The 13,982-nt window shown below is 43.9% G+C and overlaps 1 long non-coding RNA gene across 1 annotated transcript; it reads left to right on the forward strand.

Annotated features, from left to right (window-relative positions):
- The first annotated feature begins 8,950 nt into the window (after positions 1-8,950).
- LOC125942630 (uncharacterized) lies at positions 8,951-13,640 on the forward strand. The gene is made up of 4 exons (XR_007465271.1): positions 8,951-9,276; positions 10,063-10,158; positions 11,280-11,441; positions 13,438-13,640. It is a non-coding gene; the product is annotated as an uncharacterized LOC125942630 (long non-coding RNA).
- Positions 13,641-13,982: the final 342 nt, after the last annotated feature.

Consider the following 13,982-nt stretch of genomic DNA (forward strand, 5'->3'; position numbering starts at 1 on the left):
TCCCTATATAAGAAAAGTACCGCCATCCTTTGATCAACGCCGCTTCTGTCTCCTATAATTCCGATTGGACGATGATAGCGCGCGCTTTCACTTCTTTATATTTCTTTTTTTTCCGCCTCCGAGCCATGTTGAGTCACTCTGCGCAGCCGCACTCGCCGGCGGTGGCGGCGGCATGCCCGGCCAGAAAGCTTCAACGTGGACTTTCTAGGGGCGCTACAGTCAACTTGCTTTCGCAAGCAAAAAGTAAAGAAAAAAACAAGCGCTGAAAAAAAACAAGGCGGATGAAAGAGTACATGGTGGTACTTTTACTATATAGGGACTTAAGTGCATACAACAGAAAGAATCGCACCGCTCTCCGCTCTTCGTTTCACATCTCGTCGTGGCGCCGCGCCACATGTGGGCTTCGAGGCTATCTGCCACGCGCTCGCGTGTTCCCTTTCATAAAGATGAGGGCTTTACGTGATTTGGCCATTTTAACATTGGTAATTTTTACGCACGCTAGAAAATATTGTTAAATTTGGCGCCACCCTTACCTCTCGCTTCACCGTCAATTCTGGAGGTGGCTGCTCTCGGTGACCGCCAGTAAGTATTGAAATTACCTTCCACTTCCTATAACCTCACCTGCAGCGTTAGTTATGAGCGCATGACGTGTCCAATTCCTGAGTTCGTTCGGGGATTCCAGCGTCCCCAAACAGCAGCGTCATGGCAGCTAATGGTAGGTCTCTTGGCTTGAATACGTTTGGCACGAACCACCAGAAGCGCCCTGTCTGCTAACGTCTTCCTTATGTTTGCGTTCTCTTACGTTAAACTAAATGTTTTGAAGGTGCGTGCACCGTAACGTCCCGCAAACATGCTTGCTTTTAATCTACAGGGTCGTCCACACTTATTACGAACACAGCGCAGCGTGGCCGCGCCGCACAACCAAGCTGCGCCGTGCTCGTACTAAGTGTGGACGTCCCTGTACGTAGAGCGACAAACGCTATTTTAATCTGAGGGAATTTCGAATCTGATGTTAAAAAAAAAATCACCGCCTAAGTATTCCGTACAGAGATGGTTAACTAGCGAAGCTCAAACGTGCGGCTCCAGTGCTTATGACTGGGTTAATCCCGACAGCTCATTAAAGTATATCGCAATTATTGATTACGTCTTTGTGTTTCTTAATGAGGTTTCCCACACGTTCGGCTGCGACGGAGAGAACGACGTCAATGACGGTATGCCCGCTGTCCGCCGTTGTCGCTTGCGTTCGATTTCTCGAGTTTGCTCAGCGATGTGGTTAGCAGCATACGCCCGCCATTGCCTCTTGCGATTCTTCGAAATTAAATTGCTTCTAAATTAAACCGGCCAGTCACGTTAGACAATGAATGGCTCATACCCCCTTAAGCAATGGCTCATACCCCCGTAAACGCGGCCTCCCATTACAACGATAGAAGAGAAGTGAAATTCCACGCCAGATTGATGAGCGGCAACGGAGCCAGCAGGGGAAGAAGACGACGATGCAAATGCGGGAGCTGTAGCACTAGCGCGTGCCGAGCACAAACACAAGCCGTGGTGTGCCAACGAGCCAGCTGCGGAAAACGACGACGACGCTCGAGCCAATGTTGATGATGATAGTTTTCTGTGGACAGACGACGAACAGACGCTTTTTTCGTTTCGCCAAGCCATATAAAGCTTCGCTGTAAAACAGTGACGCCGTCGTGCAGCGTCATCGAAAGCAGCTGGTCCGAATAACGCTTTTGGCTGATTTCTTGATCGCGAAAGCATTCTCAGTAATACATAATTACTAATTTTGAATTAAAGAAGAGGACTTTTTATATTTGCAATCTCAAAAGAGGAAAATAATTTCATCTGCCCGTAGCTGCGTCAGCTGCGCGTTGCCTCCGAGATGGCAGCGTCGTGCTGCGTAGGGTAGTCTACCTCGGCCGCCGCAGCATGCCGGGACAAGCCCTTTCACCACCGCGGCATTCAACTTTTGGGTAGCTGTGTAGCTTCCAGCGCACTAGCGGAGACGAAAAGGGAGAGAAAGCCCGGTATCGGTGCGATAACTGTAATTATATTTGAAGGATTCGAAGACTTTTTTTGCGGCATGAGATTCGTGAGACGACGTCCTTTAATGGTGAGGGCAATTTTGTGATTAGTTATAAAAGTGTTTCAGGGCCGGTCTCTGGTCGTGGATTGTTGTACGTTTTGGACTACACCATAGTTAACAATTGGCTACAAATAATTGCACATGGCATTATCATGCTATTACGCCTAGCAAGTTATCAGGCTATTTTTAACAAGAAAGTGGTTTATAGTAGCAGAAGTACTGGCAGCTGGGCGGATTGGTACAGATTAGTATTACCAGCGCAACAGCACGGGGACTAAGTATTATACCATTCAGGTTGTCGCCGTATCGACGCTCACCTTAAACAGACAGTGAAGATTTCGACGATTTTGTACAAACGTACTGCGTCGTTAGGGTAGGTCCTTCTGCTCATTTTATCATTAAGTGACGCATTCAAGCGCTCCGTGTAAAGCGAGTTATTTATTATAATGTTTTGAAAAATGTACATCGCTATCGATCGCAGCGGCCCCACACCCCCGAGTTTTCAGCCACTCCACCGCAATTGACGCGTGTTGCCTATCTGCCATTAGTAGAGTGAGTTATGCGATTGGCTACCAAGGTCGCGTCATCGATAATTTTTCGAACTTTTTCGTGAACAAATATTGTTCGTAATAGTTGGAATGTTGGTTAATTTGTTTTTATAAAAAGTAACAAACAGAATACACAAAAAATCGTCATTGCACTCAAGCACTTCCGGAACACAGCAAGTGTCTTTTTCTGTTACAACGTACTCCGTGTTGAGGCGAGCTGCGCGGTCAGTGCTGGTCTCGATCTTTCTTTTCGCGAGCACTACGCTTGGCCAATGTTGCGTTGTGGGCGGCAAACGTAGCGATAGGCTATATACCAAGCTGCGACATCGTGTCCCTCTAAGGCAGCAAACGAGCGGAGTGGCTGCAACGGATCGGACTGTCCGAATCCCATCGGCGCCAGAATCTATACGTGTTTGCTGCCGTCACTTACTACCAAAATAGTTTAGCGTGTCCAGTATTCAGGTAAACACAAGCGCAAGTGGACTGGGCGTTTTACGCGGTGAGCGGAGGCGCAAACAGAATAGCGTGCACGGCGCAGCCACCTGGTGGCACACAGCTTAACGAAACACCGAGCTAATACAGCGGTAACCAAGTGTATTCTACTTGGCTGCTGGTGTAAATTTTCGACAGGATCGTAATCGTGAACACGTCGCGGTTTTATATGTTTAAAGTGATTCGCACTTGGCTATATAGAGGCAAAAAATGTGTATACACTGTAAACGAAAATAACCCAGCTGGGAGGTTTTGCACGTATATGCTCCCGCTATACTCCGCGACCTAACCATATAGTCCGACACATCGGAGTGTATCAGGCATTCAGCTTTACTATACTCCGTATGGTGAATGACGGAATAAAACGGCGTAATTTCCCTGATTATACTCCGATAGACAAGAGCGGAGTTTATTTTTAAATTCCGCGCTCTTGCAATAAATACTCCGCACCATGGCACTCATTGGCTGCCCGAGGAGTGACGTCAGTGGTTTGGCTGGCAGCCTTAAAATCAACATGGCGCTCTTCAAACAAACCGGGGTGAAACGAGATGTAGGCCTGGTCTTCGGCTGCGCTCGGAAAATAAAAAAAGTTTCGGGTTTATTGTGATTGTTTCGAGTAGCGACCAGCAACAGCGAAGGTTATCATCGACTGTAGCAAGCCTTTGTGTCTGGTGCGAACCCATAAATGTGTGACGGTGTCGTTCAGTGACCGACACAGTTGGCCGGCTTCGATCTCGCGAATGTGTGGTGCACGGATCGGCTTTTCTCGCGTGTTTCCCAAGAGCAGTGACCACAACTGATTCAAAAATGACAAGGTTATTATGAACTTGACACACAGCTACAGTGCCGAAATGTACGCGCGCTGTCGCTGTACCGAAACGTTAACAGCACCGAGCGTTCGCCGTCAATGCAAGGTTTGTGTCAGCAGACGCAGATATCATGCATGTCTCAAAAGTGCAGACAAGAATTAAAAAGTTCTCACCCTCTCTCTCTCTCTCTCTCTGTGTGTGTGTGTGTGTGTACACAGCAGGTGTTGCTGTGCCGAACGCAGCGATCACATCGCAATCGAGTGCTAGTGCCCGTCGGCTTCGATACGCGCCGCGCGCTTACATACTTTTAGAAATTATTCCTGGCTTCTATTACATACCCGCGGTGATGTTCTTGCAACGACTGTGGTTTAATTAGCGTGAAGATGTTAGTGTTACCAAGGAAGCTTTTGCGAGAATCATCACATTTTTCTTTCGTTTTCCGATTAGGAATTGTTTGGTTTGATCGACATTGTATATCTCATGCGCTTGTAAGAACACGTATCTGAACTCCGGAAGCTGCATTTGCGGTAAGCTGGAGCAAGGGTTCAGGTGGGAAACTCGACGTGTATAGTGACTCGGGAAAGTGTAGACTGTCTTTGGGCCTGGTGATTTTTTTTTCACTATCAGTACTCGTTTGCATAGTTAAATTTCCTACAGGGTACTACTGTTTGTAGAAAATGCCTATACATCTCATACGGAAGGATACTAGTGGTACTATGCACAGCATAGACCTGAAGTAATTAATCGACTTTATGCTTTTTGAACTTTTTTTTCAATTTATATATGTACAGCCCTATGTGGTGGCAGTGCTAAGAGCTGCTTTCAGATCAAGCAAATTACATCACCGATCCAATAATCCTTCATTGAATTTGCATAATCTCTGCACTGCTGGGTGCATTCATTAGGATCATATAATAAATATGAAATCAGAATGTCTCCATTTATATTTAACCGCTTGGTTACAGTAAGCAGTCCAAGTGCTTTGCGGCTCCCTGCAAAGCGACATTGCCTTTTTGTCTAGGCTGCCATTCGCCATTGTATGCTGCTGCTGTTGACAGTGTGTTTTTAATTTTACTGTGGCTCTCGTTTGTGGTGTGAGTAAGAATACCGAATGGGGCCTGAATGCCACTTAAAACCTAGCATTATTGGGCCACCGCAGGCTTGTAATTAGGAGCTGGCTATCTCATCAGCACTATTTCACTTCTACATACACAAAGCCACTAAATTTTCCGCTAACATTGCACTGTCAATACAGGTTTACAATGTGTTCCACACTATGCTGGCATTTTCAGCAGATTTGTGTAGAGTGCTGTAGACCGTACTGAGTAACAAAGCAAACATGACTGGCTCACCGGACCTGTTAAGAGATTGCAGCCATTTTCACAACATTCATTGTATGCACAGCAGATGTCCTTTCAACACTCCAGCAATAAGCAAGTTCATTATAGAAATAACCTGCTTCATAGGGCCATAGGGGGAAAATCTGACATTTCTCCGCCATAACTTAATTATTTCGTTATTTGAGTGCTAGTATTTTTTCTCATTCATGGGCTCATGGGTGAAATACTAAAATGAGGCAAATATTCTTTTTGTGTAGGTTTATGCTAATGACATACAACTCCCATTGGCAATCCTTTTATGTCATATCACAGTAAAGGCTGCTGCATAGCTGATAGCCATGCTTTGCGGTGCTAGTGGCTTCACCTTAAAAAACATTATTGTTAATGAATTTTCAGACATGTAATTGTTATAAAGCGAAGCTTTCTTTGCTAACCGTTCCATGGTTTTGTCTGGTCTCCATGGTTCCATGGTTGGTCGGGTTCTTGCCGAATAGATTTAACCTTATTCATTAAAGAAAAAGCACTTCCAACAGCAGGAGTCGAACCTCAGTCCGCCAACGCAGCAGCCCGATGCGGTAACCATTTGCCCACAAACACTTTTTTTATTATTGCCGGTTTTGACAAGAAAAAACAGAGTACAGTTCAAATGAGTTAGCCTATCTTTGCTGACACAACTGGATCAAAATTTCTTCAATACAACCATGTCGGCAAGCATCCATCCAATCAGGCATTTCAGGCAGCCCCCTATACACTTGTCTGTACTGCACAACACTTTCTGTTAAATTTTCCCGTTCTGAGCGTACAATCACGTCAGCATGTCTAACCCTCATGGGGGATTGCAAAAAAGCAGGTGGTACATATCGTGCAGCCAACAAGCTCTTTGATATAATCTCTGCTTGTTGATGATTATGATTTCTGTACTATGGCACATGCCCACTACATGGGAATCGGCAAAGTGTGTCCACATGTAGATTATGATGATGATGATTAGCATATGATGGCACAAATCTACATGTGGGGATTGGCCAAGAAATGGGCAGTACATATCGTGCGATCATAAACAAGCTTTTTAAGATGATCACCTAGGTTTTGATCATGATTATAATTTCCATATTGCAGCACATATATACAACAGGCGATTAGCCACGAAGTGGCTGGTACATTTAAAATAATTAAGAATGCAGTATATCCTTATGAAAATGAACAATGAGTTTCTGATTAGGACCTGATGCATTTCTAATGTGTCATCAGACAGGCATTAGAAATGCATCGTCTAATGTTGTTTAGCATTACAAGTACATCAGAAACTCGAATGACAATGCACCTTAAGGTTTCTGATGAAAAAAGTAGACAGCTTTTTTTTGTTATTTCTAATGTCAAAGCACATTACATAAAAATGTGTATGACGCCAACTCGCGCATTTTTTTTCTTTTACAGCAAAGCTGTCTATGGTTACGATGTAGAAAAAAATATATCCGAGATGTTGACAAAAAACAAGTGGGCCGATCCTGGTGATAGTGGAGAAAGGGTCCAAGCTCCATGGCACGAACATTGTGCGATAATTATTTTGGATAGTTCATTGAACAACCAATAGATAAGAAATGAGTATTCCACATTTCATTTAAAGTTTTCTTTAGTAGTACAAGAGCTATTCTTGTTGACATGGACACATGGAAGCTGCAGAGACATTGCTTTTTCGAGGAATCTGCGTGCGTCGCACGATACATAAACATAGAAGGCACGGACGACAGGCGCGCATCCCATGCTCATTAAGCACACAAACACGAAAGCAAGATTCGGACGACACGGGTGTAACCTGCGCCACACGAGCGAGGGAATATCGTAGCTTTGATGCTTTCCGACAGTTACAACGCGCACTGAAACATCGCACACTGCACATGTGTACCTCAGAGATCGTTCCAACAATTTCTGGGGCTAAAGTTGACGTTAACGACATCAGGAAGTTATCTAGAAGGAAGGTGGTACACAAATCATTCAAATCACGCCCCAGCGATGGCTTTCAAAGGACAACATAACCCCAATCTCTAAGGCCATGCTTTTGCTGGCTGCAGACGGCAGAAGCAATTCAAAATTTAAAATACATCATAAAATTTCTTTCTACGATAAACTATAGCGTAAAATATGGAGTGTTCGGTGGTTTGTTTTATCTCGCAACGTATATACGTAGCTGGGCGCAACACGACACAAAATATGAGTTTACTGTTTAATATATTTGGCATCACGGAGGCCACAGCAACCTCACAAGTACGCAGGTGGCGCTGTTGTTTTTCCTGCGTCAAATGGACAAATGGTGCAACAGAAGATCCCTGGACTGATGTACGCAGACGACATTGTGCTACTAGCGGACAATAAAAAAGATTTACAGATACTTGCGAATATCTGTGGGAACGCAGCGACAAATCTAGGCCTTAAGTTTAGCACAGAGAAATCAGGGATTATGATCTTTAATGAGCACACGAGTAACTTCGTGGTGTCAATTCAACAGCAAGTAATACCCATAGTGAAGCAATATAAGTACCTCGGCGTACACATAAACGAAGGAAAGAATTACTCAATCAACCACCAAGATAATCTGAAAATAAAGGGGAAGCGGAATGCAGCATTAATGAAACACAGAGCACTGTGGGGCCACAATAAGTATGAGGTGGTGCGTGGAATCTGGAAAGGAGTTATGGTGCCAGCGCTAACATTCGCAAATGCCATTATATGCTTAAAATCGGATATATTGGCGGGTTTGGAAGTTAACCAAAGATCAGTAGGCCGGTTGGCTTTGGGAGCACACGGTAATACGACAAATGAGGCAGTGCATGGAGACATGGGTTGGGCCTCTTTTGAAGTCAGAGAAGCACAAAGCAAAATTAGTTTTGAAGAAAGGCTCAGGAACATGGATGAAAATAAATGGGCAGCTAAAGTGCACAAGTATCTCTACATGAAAAGCGTGGACACAGAATGGAGGAAGAGGTCAAGGAAGTTGGCAACCAAGTACAGGATAATCGAAACTGTAAATAGACAACCAGGGGTCATCAGAAAGAAAGTGAGAGAAATAGAGACCGTGAATTGGATGCAAAGAATGGAAACGAAAAGGACAATGGAGATTTACAAGAATGAGAAGAAAGAAATTAGAAGGGAAAATCTGTACGATAACACAAAGGGCAGTGCCTTGCTATTTGAGGCTCGAGCCGGTTGCCCAAGGACGAAAACATATCGGAACAAATATTCGGAATTAGATGAGACATGTGTATGCTGCAGTAAAGATCCAGAGACCACTCAGCACATCCTAATGGAATGCGACGGGATCCACCCAGCGAGAACCGTAGGTAACGTGCAACTCCCAGAAGCGCTTGGGTTTAAAGTGGAAGGAAACATAAACAGATCAGCCGTAGAGATCAGCAAGAGACGATTAGAGTACTGGTGGAAAAAAAGTAGGGAAAAGATGGATGCGACCTGATCTCTTAAAATCATAGGCAGCGGTACAAGGTAAATTTTTGAAAAAGAAAAATAATGATAGGTATACAAAAATGCAAGATAAAGAACATGTATAGTATACCTGATTAAATCAAGCAGGCTAGGTGACTATTTGTCGCCGCCCCGTTTCAAAGGGGATGCCAATAAATCATCATCATCATCATCATCATCATCGTCTTCAACGTGCCGGTCGTCTGTGTGAGCTGCTTGATCGTGTGGTTTTGTGTTTGCTTTAATGAAATGGGACGTAGTTAGCGTGCACAAAAGTGCCAGAAGATACCTTGTGTTTCGTTGCAAACTCGCCGTATGCGTGGCGCGCCAGGCAAACATGGACCAACGATTTTTGTGCCGTGGCCTTTGTGTCGGGTTGTCGTGGAAAGTTGGGTGGACATCGCAAAGAAATCATTCCTATTGGTAGCGTGCCTCAGATCGTCCACTACGCAGCGGCATGTATGCTGGGAGTAACATCGTCGACGCAGCACCGGCAACTTGGAGAGCGTCGTGCCATTGAAAAGGTAAGCAATCGTGCTTGCTAACTACACGTGTTGTGCGTACTCATCGTGTGTGCATAGGGTGCCTTGCGAACGTAGGAAACAACAGTGACGCCTGTGCTTATGCATGTTGCGTGCTGGTTGTCAGAATTTAGTTTTGCAAATGTATGTATCAAGTGTATGTGTACCAGAAAGTATGATCTCGGTATGATCTCGGCCTCGATGCGCAATTGAATATCCTGATGAGCGTTTTCTTACGATGAGGGGGTGGGGGGGGGGGAAGACATTACGTTCTGAAATAATTGTGGTCATCATGTGCACCTGTGCGTGCGCTCCCGCTTTTCTGCTGAAGTTGCATATAACGACCCATCAGTCTCTTCACCAATACTTACTGCAATTACGTTTCTTCGCTTATAAACTCTTCAACGTAGTAAATAATATCTGCTTACCAGGTTTTCGGTTTACGAGCAGTTTTAGGGGAAAGTAAGCAGTCACAGCTTGCCATACTAGTAGAGCTGTCTTTTCAAGACAAGGGATGTTTCCATAACTTTGACGTATCTAAACATGATAGGGGAAAGTTGCTTAAACCAAGTCATGAAAGCAAACCCTAGAATTGTTATGTAAACAAACATTTCTTGTAATGTGCTGCTGCGTGCGTCTTCAAAATTTTACTTTGATGAAGGGGTCCCTATTATCATGACATTCATCAATGACTCGACCTTGTGCTCTGTTGCCACCTTGCATGTGTTCACAATATGACAGTTTTATTGTGCCAGTGCTACATATGTTGACACAGAATTCATTTTGTAGTGGTGAGGCCGTGACCCACAGCAGTGTCCACATGATGACAGGGAACCTGTGGCCCTGGCTACAGCAGCACAGCGTGTAATCTGAATGTCACGTCAGGTATGTATGAAGTGTATGTGTACCTGAAAGTATGATCTCGGTATGATTTGTGTGTAAGCTAACAGACATATTACATAACGGAGCACTAAATAGGCTAAATATTTATGCAAGTATATTAAACTTGCTGCTTGTTTGTGTTCGTAACATTATGCACAAATTATCGTGTTCTATATAAAACTAAACCTAACATGTCCTGATGTTGAGTATTTTTTTTCTCTCTTTGATCACTTGGCTGCAAATTAAGTTTTATTTTTGCTTTGTGTACAGTATATTTTACTTCTTATTTTGGTTTTATTGTTTTGAAACTGTTTCCGATGCCGTTGCTTTTATTTCTGTATTTTTTTCTCTTTTTATGCTACACGCATGTGCAGTTTTTGTGCATGTTAGTATTCGAAGTGTAGTGTGTCAAATATGCCACAGGTCTAAGCATACAGCGTGCATACCTTTGTTTAACATTGCTATTTACAATTATTTCTGTCTTGTTCTCAGAATAATTGCCACTGGCAAATACACATTTGATTTGCTTGAATTTCTCTGAAACTGAAATATGAAGGTGCAGCCGTGTGACAGCTGAAGTACTCCAGCAATGTCAAAGCTAGCTTGCACCCACTATTACTACAGTATGCCGACGGATACCCATCACTGTATTTGTACATTTTCTGAGAACCACCCGTGTCCACTAGGTCAAATTTGTAGTGTCCTTTTGAGCATGCCGGTCAGTTCATTTAACTTTTCAGGACAAAATTTACACAGGCAGGCTGCAGAGGCCAGTGGGGCCCTCGACTGAGGGCTTTGAACACCGCTCCTTAACACATTTTCCAGTCAAATGAAGTTTCTATATATGTATACACAGGGAGGGGAAGGAAAATATACAACTTGACCTCGGCTAACAACTGGCATTTTGATGGAAGGATTAAATAAATTAAGACTGGATGTGTGCTTGCATTAAAACAGTATTTGCATAGAAAAAGTAAGCAGACATAGACTAATTTCTATCCCTTTTTATCTACGAAGGATGGCCTTTTTCACGCATTAATAATGGGTCTGGCTCACACATGCGTTATTTATGCGGTATGCCTCACTGATTTCTCGTGTCAATTTTCCACTGTGGGTGACAATAGGTGAACGATCTTATCTGGCCTGAAGTCCTATGGCGGCAATGCACGACCGCATTGGGGAGGCTGAGGTTCAGGGCAAGAGCCTTTATGGAAAGGGCAGTAACAGGCACAAGAAGGACCCAGTGAAGGAGGGATTGGATCCAGTTCATCTGAATGCTGTAATTGGTATGTATTATTTTCATTGTGAAGACTGAATAATATTGCATGGGAAAGTTGTACTTTCGGGCAGTGTAGCGTACTTTCATAATTTCTGTAGATGAGGCTCACAAGCAGAAACCACCTTTGCACTCTCATGAAGGAAAGCCACCATTTGTGTGGGTCATTCCACGCCAACTGTCCCAAAATCATCAGCCCTTGCTAAATTGTCGAGTTGCCATGATCCATTGATCCTTGGCGAAGTCCTGAACGAGCACCCCTTCCCTAACTGGTTGTGTTTGTGAGAACTGTCGAAGCAGACATGGCTCACTGATAGCTATTTGTAATGATACATTTTTCTTTCTATCATGTGTGGGCAGCTGATGGGGAATAGAAAATGTTTATGGCGGAAATTTTGTCATCGCAGCATTTGTTGTAGTGTGGTGCGGCTGTAACTAGCTTTAATATTCGTGATGTATACGCACAATTTTACCTGAGCTGCCTCAGTGCACACAATGTGCAGGAATGAGGATTTTAATGTATTCCGTATGAACCATCCCACCTCTATTTGGAATGATATGCCTCTCTACACTCAGCAGTAATTTTATATATTCGAAATAAACAGCCCCGGTGTTTCTTGCAGAAATCTGGAATAGTTGGATGCAATGACTTAAACAGTTTTGTGGGAAAATGTGTGTTGATGTTTGTTGTATACATCTCTTTGAGTGTTCATACAAAAAAGCGTGCTGGCAAGACCAAGTGTAGCCAAACCGCAATATTGCATTCTATAACTGCATAGTTGTGCCCTCAATTTTGATGGAGTGAAACTCTCCTGCATTTTAGCGCAGTGCACATCAATCCAGTTTCTTAACTTAAAAGATTTCTTTTGCTTAAAACAAAAAGCACCTTTCTTAAATTTCTTATTCAAATAGTCTTGTCATTCTCTGTGATGATTGCCATAAGCTCGAGGACAAAAATTACGGCGCGAAGCAGACGAGGACGAGGTTAGACAAAGAATGACATATAGGGGGCCAACATCCAGCTGTTTATTCGGCAGAAAACACGCTGTTTTATACATCACACTGTGCAAAGTAGTCATAGTAAAGATAAACGAACAGGAGTGAAGGGATCCAACAAGGGCTCGTGAGGCAGTGATCCTCACAGTAGAGAGGAATGCAAAGGTAACAGCAGGAACCTAAACTGAACTATCAGGCAAGCGCATAGGAACACGAGTTCATTACAGGCTCAAATCACACAACCAGAGCACCTGCAGTGCCCGCCCGTGTTGCTGTTGACCACCAACCAGTGCTCTTGCACGATCGTTGAAGCATCGTCCTATTTGTCCAATACACACGCTGGTGGTCAACAGCAACACGGGCGGGCACTGCAGGTGCTGTGGTTGTGTGCCACATCTGGAGCAAATGCCCTTTGTAAGGAAAGCAAGAAACCGCACTGAAATGGAAATAATCGAGGCGTTCTTAATAAATAGAGCAGGCAGTCAGTGTGTTAGCACGCAGTCAATAATATTAAGTGACAAAGAATTGTCGTTCTTAATGATAGCCTGTAATCACCGCCAAGATTAGAACATGCAGCTGTCGTGTTTGTATGCCACTTGATTTGAGCCTGTAATGGACGCGTGTTCCTATGTGCTTGCCTGACGGTTCAGTTTAGGTCCCTGCTGTAACTTTGCATTCCTCTATACTGTGATGATCACTGCCTCACAAGCACTTGTTGGATCCCTTCACTCCTGTTCGTTTATTTTTACTATGATTACTTTGGACGGTGTCATGTATAAAACGGCGTGTTTTCTGCCGAATAAACAGTTGGGAGTTGGCGCCTGTAATGTCATTCCTTGTCTAACTTCGTCCTCGTCTGCAGAGCCATAAATAATGGCGGCACCATGCATCTGACATTGGTTGAAGTTCAGCGTCTGTTCGTTCACGTTCCACCAAATGATATAGAAAGTTAGTATTGTTCTGCTAGTGTGCTACAATGCTATGCTAAATTTTCATCTTGTTTCTTGCAGGTTACATCCTCCAGCAAGTTCAGGACGACAAATGTGCAGCTCAAAAGCAGCCTGTACTCCATGCTAAGCAGGGAGATTAAGTAGCCTGGAAAGCAGGTGGTCCTGTAAATACAGGGTGTGTTTTTTTTTAGCTGCACCAAATTTTTAAAATTAGAAAAATATATACCTTGGTCACGTTAGCTTTACCATTCGAGTGTACGGATTGGCGGCCTCTTGATACAGAGCAATTTAGTCACTTAAGTGTGTAATTAGTGAAGTTAAGCTAATTAACTTTCTAATTATCAAGTATAGGTGGCTACATCAAATGAGTACTTTGGGGCCCCTCGTCGACACTACCTATCCCAACGATGAAATTTTGAATAGCGGAGTTCATGTGGGAGCTACACGAGCAATTAGTTCCCTTTGGCAAGCTTCTTGAAACCGAAACTGGCCGCAAAAAGAGCGTCTGTGTCGTCGATGTCACCGCCCCCCTGCCTTTCGTAACATCTCCGAGGTAAGCGCCAGTCCGGCCCCGCGAGCAGCTTGCATTATTTCCTTGCAATCTG

This window comes from Dermacentor silvarum, chromosome 1 (genome assembly GCF_013339745.2).
Source record: "Dermacentor silvarum isolate Dsil-2018 chromosome 1, BIME_Dsil_1.4, whole genome shotgun sequence".
NCBI lineage: Eukaryota > Metazoa > Arthropoda > Arachnida > Ixodida > Ixodidae > Dermacentor > Dermacentor silvarum.